A 10,908-nucleotide genomic window follows, 5' to 3' on the forward strand; every position below is an offset into this window, starting at 1 on the left:
TGCAAAGAAAGTGACTTTGGCTCCTGAGATTTTCAAGTCCTGCTTCGTGATATCTGGTAATTCTTTATGCAAGTAATCATGAAAGCTGATTGTAGGCACCAGTGGGAAAGGAAATCTCATCTCAAACCAATTCTTTTGAAAACATTCCTACTACTCAGAGTCATGTTCTTCAATTTTTTCAGTTTACAGCTTTTACTGAGTTGGGGGGGAATCATATTATCATCAAGAGGCCAACAAAAGGATCCATGCTGCATCATTCCACTAGTGACAAAGTGCTGTGTCTTACTGCTAGTGACATCTTTACTTTGATGCCCGTTTACTCTCTTTACTAGCAAAGATAAACTTCCATGAACCAAAACTCCTTTTGTGTCTTGAGTGTGTTTGTTGTCTTCCTCCCTTCTGTATCAAGTATGGAATTGGCAGCATCCTAAAAATTTGCTTTTCTCATTCTCCTACATTAAATAAAATGCTTGTAGTGCATATAGGGTGCCTACTATGTAGTTAGTGGTGGTAAATACTTTTGTTACACATAATGGCTTGCTCTCGCAAAAGACTTTTTCTTTACCATTTTGTTTGTGTCTTCTTGCTTCTATTTTGGCTGTGTCCAGCCTCGTGGTTTTTTTTTGACATGATATACACACTACCCAGGCATTGCCAATCAAGGGGTTATCTTTCTTCCTCTGGTGAGAGGTAAGGTCTTCACTGCCAGGCTCACAAGCACGCACAGTTTCTAATGTGTATTACTGGAATTATCTGCATTTCTTGTGGGGGTGAGCAATGAAAATTGCTGACTTAAAAGCTTGGAATAATCTTCTCTAAGTGAACTAATTTTAAATTTCTTGATTAATTTGATCAGTCTTTGCCACAGAAGATGTTTTTTCAGATGCCTTTCTCTGATATTGTCTGTTGGAGGTCCCAATATCCCACTCACGTTCCGCACAGCTGCCTCTCTATGCACATCTCCAAGAAGCTTCTGCCATGAATTTCACATGTAATATGGAACCTGGTTTTGAACGGCTCTAACATTTTCATGGGGCATAAGAATTGCATGCAGAAGGCACTTATATTGAGTTTTCTTAGTTGTTTATAGGAGCTTCAAAACTCACCAGCAAGGGACAGAATCCTCAGCCACTATAAACCCATATAGCTCTCATGAAATCAACAGGGCTTTGCACTAAACTTCATGGTTTTTACCTGGGAATTTCTTTATTCTGCATTGCCAGCTAGAGTTACTGCGCAAACAGGCTGTAAAGCACAGCAATGTTTTTGACTCCATCTACATGTCCTATATTTGTTATCTATTTGCCAATAGACCAGACTGCAAAGGGACTGTATTTTTCAGCCAAACGACCTGTAAGTAGCAAGAAATCTTATGTTTTTGCCACTTTGGCTAAGACAAGAGCATCCACATTTTACATAATGAGAGAAATCAACTGTTCGTTATCAGTGCTTTTTGTACAATTGCAAATCTTTAAAGTCTAGCTGCTGCTTGGATTTAACAACTGCATCCCAACCCTCCATGCACCAGGAACATGCAGGTTGCTTTTATACCACTGCAGTGAATACCATTATTTACAACTAGATTGAGCTAAAATTCAGCCTCATGTTCACATAGGGATCCCTGGCTGCTCAGAGGGAGAAGTGTTTTTCCATTCAAGAGGAGATTGCAAGTCTTTATTTGACTTCAAGTTCACATTTGCTATTTTGTGAATGATGATTAAATGGTAAATTAGTGATATGAAGACAATTTGCGGTGTCTCCGGTCAGTCCAGATTCCTAGGTGGCTGCAGACTCTGCAACTATATGAGCAACAGAACTGAAGTCCTTACTCGTGTTTTGTTATGGGGTAGGCAGAGGCACCTCTCAGGCTGCAGTTTCTTATCCATAACTGTAATTTCTTTTTTGGACATATGAACATATCTGATTCCTTGTTATTTCATTGTGGCTTCCCCAGTATGTTCCCAGCCGCACCACACAATTAAGGTGTTGCAGGAGTGACCTGTGTGATGGCTATGTTTTCCTCCTAGGAATCTATCTGGAGATGCAAATTGCATCAGTCCCACACCCCTTGTGAGAACCCAGCCAGAGCTCTGTCTTGCAGATGAGGAATCTCATAGGTATAACAAAGAATGCACTGGGACTTCTAATGAAATAACAAATTACAATTACAACTGTTAACAAGTATTCTTATTACCACAGCCCATTCAGATAAATACTTATATCAGCCAATTTCCATTCTGCAGGATTCTTGCCTGTCTGATTTGGTGGAGTGCCCTGCTGCCTCTCTGTGCCCAGGGCAATGATTGGTATCCTCTGGCTTATTCTCCACTCCTTCAGAGAGACAGTTCAGCTTAATGTTCAATCTAGTTGGTCTAATTATTCAAGCGTGGGTTCCTAATAGCACAGATTAGTCCGATCAGCAGGTGGGCTTCAAATCAAAAATATAATAATTGATATCACATTGGCCAGTCTAATCAACACAGGCTGATAGCATCTGCTTTACTCTGTGCTTTTTGTATTGTGAATCAAATCTCCAAATTGAACCAAACTATTTCTAGGAGACGTATTATCACCACTTGGCTTTAGCGGCCCTTGTGAGCACTCATAAGATCCCTAGAGATAGAAAGCAATATACGTTCCTTTCAGTTAAATTTAGTTTGGTTTTCAAGTGAAAAAGAGCCCCAAGAAATACAGAAACGCCTAAGCTGTCGTCGGATGTAATATGTCTGGCTACGTTATAACCAAAAGATAAATATTCACAGTTTCACTTTTTTCTTTTTCCCTTTTTCTTTTTCTTTTTTTTTTTTTTTTAAATTCTTCTTTTTTCATTCTTTTCCTTTGTTACCATAGTAATTTCCAGTAGTGCCTAATATAACATGGTCAATTCCACCCCAAAGGATTTATTTGCTTTCAAGTCCCCATCTCATTCTGAAGTCGCATGCAATGCAGCCTTTTACTTAGATTTTGCTTTCCAGATAACCAGGTAGTTTGTAATTTCAAGTAGGGCCAAACAAGTATTATTGGCTCCTGAAGCAGGTGGTGGTGAATTTTGTACTGGTTCATAGCTCCTGTAGGATTTTACTCTGCTGCCCTTCATTAATTTTGGAGAAGGCTTTATCTCCTGTGTCACCTTGTTTGACACAACATGTTTCAACACAACATGTTGTTGACACAGCAAAAGAAAGAACATGCTTTTCATGTTCTTCCAGGAACAGAAGAGCAGAGCTCCTGGCCATAGCCTTCATCCACAATTTTTAGGTGACTTCCTAGTAATCCAAGGATTAAACTTGTGGAGTAACTAGAAGATAAAGTGGAGTTGAAAAGGTCAGTCCTTTATTAAAATGTAGTGAACCAGGAGTAATTTCTTCTGTGCTGGCCTGGGCTTGCCAGAAGGTTATTTAGATGTGAGCCTCATCAGTGCAGTGTAACCTTTCACCATGTACCCTGAAGCAGGACCTTCAAGTTGCTCAGGAGGTCTCTTTTGGTCTGCTTGTAGTATGCTGCGGGTTGGCTTTTGTGCCACATTACACTGCATTTATATTGGCCGGGTGGCAAATGATGAACAACACAAACATGGAACACTGGTCATCATCTGGGAACATGTGGCAGTGTGTGCTGTCAATCTGAGATGATGGGAAGTATCATTTCTGGATGCTGCTGAGGTCTTGTGTAGAATTGATTGTAATTCTTTCATGGTTACCTTGTGGTTCTTATTAATTTTTACATGCACCTCTTTTTCTTTGATTTTTTTTAATGCCTTTGTGAAACTTAGGAGAAAAGACATCTTTTGTAGCAGTTTTATTATATCTACCCTACTTGTAGTATGGCCAGTTGCTGAAGTCCTTCATGACTAATGGCATGAATGTCTGATCTCAGTTTGATTACGTGGCTTTTAAATGCTTTAATACTCGTACTCTTGTTTGGTCTGCTCACATACGGTATAATAAGGTACACAGTAGAAATGGTGAAGAAAGAGTCTGAATACAGAATGCGGTGGTTCAGCATGCAAACTGGTACAAGAGGATTTCAGTTGAAAGCAAAACCTTTCCAAGGCTCTGATGATATGGTCTTTATTCTTGATGATTCAGCTAATCTTTAGTTTATCCTAGAAAATCTTATTTCCGACAGTTTACATTTGTCTTACGGCTTCACAGTGTTTTCCACTGGGATATCTCAAAATGCTTCATATATTTTTTTGTAATCTTACAGATTTGGCAAGTAGTACTATCAGTTTCATAGGTGAGAGGGCCTAAGGCTGAGACAGTGAAATGATCTGGCCATGCCAAGTCAGAAATTACCCAACGTGAGGGACTTGGTCCTTGGCCTTTTGCCTCACATCCTTGACCATAGGCATCAGCTCTCTGCCACTAGCAAAGACCAACAATGGAATTTGTTTCTCATTTCCCTGTGAGAGCCTCTTGGCAGAACTCCCCTGTTCTGCCCAGGCCACTGTCCCTGCTATTTCTGCAGTTCCTGGAGAAGAGAAATATGTGGGAAATTGTGAAGAAGCAAAATACTCTTTACAATGTTTGCCTCAGGCACTGATTTCTTGCTTTAAAAAATGGATCCACATTCTCCTAGTAAAGGAGAAACATGGTTATTCCTTTCCCCTTCCCTCCAATTTAGATTTGAATGGATCTTCATTGGTATAGTACCAGATAAGGGTGATGGCTTTTCTGCCTACTGTAATGTGATAATTATAGAATAACAGAATTAAACTCCTGGCTTTAATTGTTCTGCAAATTTTGAAGGGAACTAAAATAGCAGACTGATTATGTTTTACTGTGTATTTCATTGCTAGGTGAGTAACTTGGATCAGATTATCTCTTTTCAATTTCTAAATGTTTTGACCTTACTATACCTATAAGACTGTAAGTACTAGAAGACCAGGAAGGAAAGGTATTGCCCTAGTTCTTGCAGGGAAAGAATCAAGTCTTAGGGTACAGTTTTCAGGGCTCAGGAAATGAAATATGTTCATAGTTCTATTAGTAATTTACATTGTTATAGAGATATTTGAACTGTTGGGCTGAGAAAGCTTTTCAAACTGAGTATGAACGTGATAAGGACATGAGATATTGGGACCACCTGAAAAACCCAGAAACTCCTCAGGAAATGAATTGTCACTGAAAGTCCTGGAGAGTTCCCACGTTCTCGTGATGTCCAACAGACAGCTGCAAAACACTGGGGCCACAGTAGTTTTATTTCAAAGATCCCTGATTTTTTGACTAGCAGGATGTTTTCCCGAAAACACAATACTGTGAATTTCAAAACCTTTGCCACAGGGTCAACAGAGAAGAGCCATGTCCTATGTATTAGCAGTGATTCAACTTAGCGACGGGCTAAATTTTAGACCCCAGTTCACTCTGTGCACCACCTGTAAGGTCAGCAGGACACAGACAAATGCAAAATGCACCTTGTGGCAAATGCTTTACTTGCTACGTGGCAAATGGAAATCTTTTTTCATAACAGACCTTGATCAAGAACTACACGTGGGTGTTATTTCTAAAGCTTAACTCAACCGTTCAGCGTAGGCAGATTGCTTTTAAACTCCAGATAAAATGACTAGCTAGGGAACTGGGGAAGAATATTCATTTGTTTTACAACCAAAGGTGCCTTTATCTTCAGATACACAAATGTGAAAGTATATTTGTCTCCCACCAATGAAATGTAATACTGATGTCACCCTCCAAGAAATATAGTGTAATGTATTGCTTTTCCTTCTGTTTTGCACTTTATGTAAACATGCAAACACCCGTGACACCCCACTACGATGGCAGCCAATAGACTAAGCACTTACCCTTGCTGCTGTTGTGTAACCATGGGCAATTTATCTAAGTCTCACCTCTCTTAAAACACTTTTATCAAAATTGGCGGTCAAACAGCACTGAACCATGGTGGCCTCAATCTTAAATGCTGTGGTGCAGATTTTAATTTGGGAAAGATTAATGCACTCTCAAGTGTTAATGCCACAGCTTTCTGTTATCTACATTGATGGGTGTCAGCTAATTTCTGCAGAAGGATTGTAAAGCAAACTGTGCATGTTGATGTTTCAGAAACCTAAGCTCCAGAATGGCGAGATAATAGAGAGGGGAATGGAACTATTTTCTCAAATTTCTTTTAAATTAGAAAATGTTTCCCCTGTCTTTCTAAAGCTGAGCTACCGAGTCAATTCCACTCAAGCTGATTCTTGAAGATACAGGGAATATTTCATTTAAAGGAGCAGTAAAAGTGTCAAAAGATACTTTATCAAGGTGGCTTTTAGATTGAAGATAACAACCCATTTTATAACAAATATAGACCCCCATAGAGAGCTTTGTAATTTCCAATACTGTAGAAGCTCTTAGTTTCCATCATCTCTCACAATTTTTTTTTTTCCTTGCCTGGCCATGTAAAATGTCTTAATCAACATAAGCCCTTTTTTTTTCTCCTTTTTTTCTTCATTTGGTAAAATGACAATAGCTGGTATGCTTTGACTGGCTTATTTTTCAGCTTCATACAGTTTAAGCAAATACAGCTGGAGTTTGGTCTGTCTTTTGAATAGACTTTCCTAACGGAAGAAGGTGTCTGTGAAGAAGATGATGCACAATAACTAGGAAATTCTATTTGTACAGACTAATTTACACAGGAAGAAGGGGGGAAATGCAATTAAGCTCATAAAACTTGCTCCAGCAATGATCCAGGTCAAGGGGCTAATAGTGAACTGCATGAATAACAGTCACTCACCCAAGCCACATTAAACTGTCTTGATAATATCATCTAAAATAGCCAATTATTTTGAGTGTTATGAAAAGGTCCTGTTGTTATTTAACAGTGGTTTATATGGGAAAATAGTAATAAAGGGTATATAGTAAAAAATAATTTCAAAGGGATTAGTTGCAATTCAGTTCACAGTAAACTGTTTTCATGCCAGAGGGAGGGAGGAGCAATGCTTTTAGGTGAGAGTGAATTGCATATGATTTAACACTGATTTTTACACGTTCAGCCAAAGCCATACCACATTGTCACAGGGCTAAGAGGAAAACATGCCAGACCAGGATCAATTTAAATTCTTCCTTTTCTCAAGGATGACTTTTTCTTTAGTTTTAAATAGTCAAATGTTTTCTGCCTGTTTTCTTTCCTTAGCTGCAGGGGATTTTTGTGCCCTTCAGGCAGCTTCTCTCTGAGCCTGTGAACTGGGCTGGCAAAGCAGGCACCTATGCCCAAGTCGTACCCTGCTCCCTTCCTCAGACAGCCCTCCCTAAATGTGTAACTACTGCTGTTCGCTATTCCTTCTCCCCTGTTTCACCAGGGTATCTGTAGCTGGTAGCTTAGTTCTTTCCCATGTCTGCAATCTGGCTTTGTGAAGAGAATGAAAACACTGAGATGTGGTTTATTTTCAGTAGATTTCTCTAGGACCCTTGCTTCCATACTGTTTGAACTCCTCAGCAGCTTCCCCTTTGTGCATGGCAAGATGGTGCCATCAGCTCTATTTTAAAAGCAGGAGCAGAGAAGGAAATGGCACAATCAGTGTGCCAGCAGCAGAGCCCAATTTACTATGAAATGATCTTTCTTAAGACCACGAACTTCCTACTTTGGTTATAGTGAGTGATACAAGGGTATGAGGATCATACAGCTGCTGGGTGGGTAAGTAGGGAGATGGTGGAGCTGTGTACTGGCTAAGCAGGGTAGGAGAGGTAAAGGGATATTCTTCCTTGCTGAATTTAAAAGGAAAAGCACGTGAGAGCAGTACTCACTTTTACTCTGGATTTTGGGTTCACTATTTCCTTACTTTAAATCTGCTTGACCTACATAATATTGTTTGCCTGCATGAATTTTTATGAGTATTACTGCTTCTTGATCCTGATTATTTTCAGTTTAATTCCACAGCAACAAAGTGATTTCTTATTTACTTAATAAATTATCTCTGCTTTAGTTCTGGTTCACATAACTTTCTCGGTAAGGCAGCTTTCAGGAAGCATTTACTCAAATAATATGACTTTACTTGTTTCATGTTGTTATTACTCAGCGATGTACAAAATAGACTGAAAGTTGACATCCTCTCTCTTTGATTTTTTCGTATTATAATGGAGCAAAGTTTCTGTGACAGCTTTTCTGTAAACATGCTTTGTGCTGGAACTTGATAAATGCAGATTTTTATTCAATTAAAAATAACCAAAAAGGGCCAAAATGTCAAGGCTGTTTGCCTTTAAATACTGATTTTCACTATAAGGGAAGTCAGATATCTACATCCTCCACTGATTGTCCCTATACAGAGCTTAGTAGCAACTTCGTAGTTTAGGTTTCTCTTCTGACTGCTGCAGACCTTCTGGTTGCAATATAATTGCTCCATCTTGGCTTCCAGATGATAACATTAAGATAACAGTGGATTTATTTCTCCTACCCTCTGTTTTACCTTCTTAGAGCCTTGACCCTGAAGTTCATACTACATAAAACCAGACTTCAACATCCTGAATCTGTTGGATTCTGATATGATTGATGACCACAGGTTTATCTAGAACATCTTAGAGCATATCTATCCCAAGTAGTTTTCTGTTACTTGAGAGCCAGGATAGCCATAATAAAAGGGTTAAATTAACCTGCACAGACTTATGTGGCATTACTCTGTGCCACCAATGTTAAAAATAGACTATTATTTTATACTACTTGGGGTTTGTTTTAGTTGCTCTGTTGTTCGCAGAGTAGGTGTCTTCCTACAATTAGATTGCAAATTCTCTACCTGGGAGTTTCTTTGATGGCAAGTATGCCTGAGTCTGTGACAGTATGGCCATGGTCTGGATGGTAACAGTCTAGCACTACGGAGTGATAAATAGTAGTAGCCGATAGCAGCTCTGGTGCCTTTTATCTTTAGTATTTGGAAGGTCTTGATTTTGTAATCTGAAGTTTGAAGGTTCAAAGAAGATAAGTCAAATGTCTTTCTTCATGCCCCAATGGCGAATCTACACAACACTGCAAAGTTTAAGTGGGATTGCTGCTGTTGTTATCTATTATATAGGTCACTGATGAGAAACTCACTACAGCATATTTTGATATTATTCTTTCATTTGCAGGAGCTATGACTACTGTGTAAAAATTAACAATGCACTTTTCTTTGTAATTCATACACAAGCTTCAAAGTGGCATGGGTTCTGGACATTTGGGACACGACTGTAAATGGTCTTGTGTGACTGTATGGGTTTTCACAGTGTTGCCTGTGCACTGAAACAGTCTATTCTGTCACTGTGCCCCCATTGCTTCAAATATGCATGGTACAGCTTGTCATAAAATTCTGATTGAATCTAAAGCATGTGTGTGTGATTAGGGAGACATCAATTAATTGTTCATGAAATTAATTGAATGGTGGCTATCTAGTTGAGTTTTCATTGGATTTATTCCTAGGAGCTGTAATTGCTAGTTTTGTAAGAGGTATCCCACCAGCAAGCTATTTCTAAAAGGAAAAAGCCCCCCTTTCACGTATCTCCTATCGGCCTATATTTTGCTGTTGAATGTGCAGTTTTAAAACTGGGATTGTAGCAACTCTTCATATCAAAGTAAAATGCTTGTTTTCAGACAGGAATTACAGAGTGTAACATAATTGGGCTTGCTGAAATGGATTCAGCATCTCTCGGAGAACAAAATCACTGAGCCTACGGACTAAATTTAACAGCCTAATAGAAATATGCAGGTGAAGGTACAATTAATTTTAATTACTAGACTATACATTGTTAGTTGCACAGCCATGAGTAAAATTAAAATGGCAATCACAATTAGAAAATTGCAACCTCATTGTGCAACAAATTAGTCACAAATTAAAAGTCCAGGAACTATTATACATCCACTTTATTGCTTTATGACCATTATTGCCCTGATATGGATTTTATTTCTCTAAGGTCTCGTCCACCTCTTTATTCCTTATCTTTGTTTAGGATCTTTGGCTCCTTCCCAGATTGTGAATCTATTGTAAGAAATAATACAGACTAGAGAGAGATCACTTCCCTGTTCACTCTTGGCAGGAACACGTAAGTGGCCCAGTCCTGCTCGTGGGTGGCTTACAAAACATGGTTTGTCACTGGGTTATTTCTGTGAGGTTTCCAGAGCAAGAAAAATAGTGTTCAGGGGGTAATAGCTGAGGTCTGTGTGTGATGTAACCCTTTTAAAAAAGGTCAGGCAAGTTAAAGAGGGGAATCTAAGGGGAATCTACATTGGTGTAAGTTAGACTCTTTCCTACCCCTCCCCTCTGGCTGGGCACACTGATAGCGTGCACGGAGAGTTTTAGCTACAGGAGCATTTATGTTATAAGTCCCATTTTTAGCTGTTCTTCACATTGATTTACAAAATTAGAATTAAACATTATCCCATCCTTGTGGGCTTGGTTGTGGTTGAAGCTGGCTTTGCCCTGAAACACTGAGGAGCCTTCGTGTAGTGGCTGAGCTGAACTGGTGCTTGCAAACACCTGAAAACACTGCAGATGTTCTGCAAGACCCCATCTGCTTGCTGTCCCACATCTGGAAGCTAGGGTGTGAACCTATCTGGAGCCAGCAGCTCATCTGACCACGTCTTCACTTGCAGGTAAGTACTATGAGACCAACAGCAATCACCACTGCCTCAATGCTATCTTGAATACTCTACAGGGAAAACCTCTAGGCTGGACCAAGATACCAGGATGACTCTTGTGCAAAACTCAGGAACCACAGAGAGACTTCAGTCCCAAAGTCTTTAGCTCAGTCCAAGATGCATCAGAGAAGCAAGAAAGAGAAATTCTCATACCAGCATCTGTTTTATGCACTCTGAATTTAGCCCAGTCCCTGCAGATCTCCTAAGGGAGCCCAAGGCAGAGGGCTGCATACATTAGGGCTGGGAAGAACAGTACATAGCAAGATAATTAATGAGAGTTTGTGGGGAGGGGAGCTGTGGAAGGGGTTTAAGACCAAA

The sequence above is a fragment of the Pezoporus flaviventris genome, unplaced genomic scaffold, assembly GCF_033815535.1.
Source record: "Pezoporus flaviventris isolate CSIRO_AGI_PZ_B2104156 unplaced genomic scaffold, CSIRO_AGI_Pfla_v1 ptg000002l, whole genome shotgun sequence".
NCBI classification, from domain to species: domain Eukaryota; kingdom Metazoa; phylum Chordata; class Aves; order Psittaciformes; family Psittacidae; genus Pezoporus; species Pezoporus flaviventris.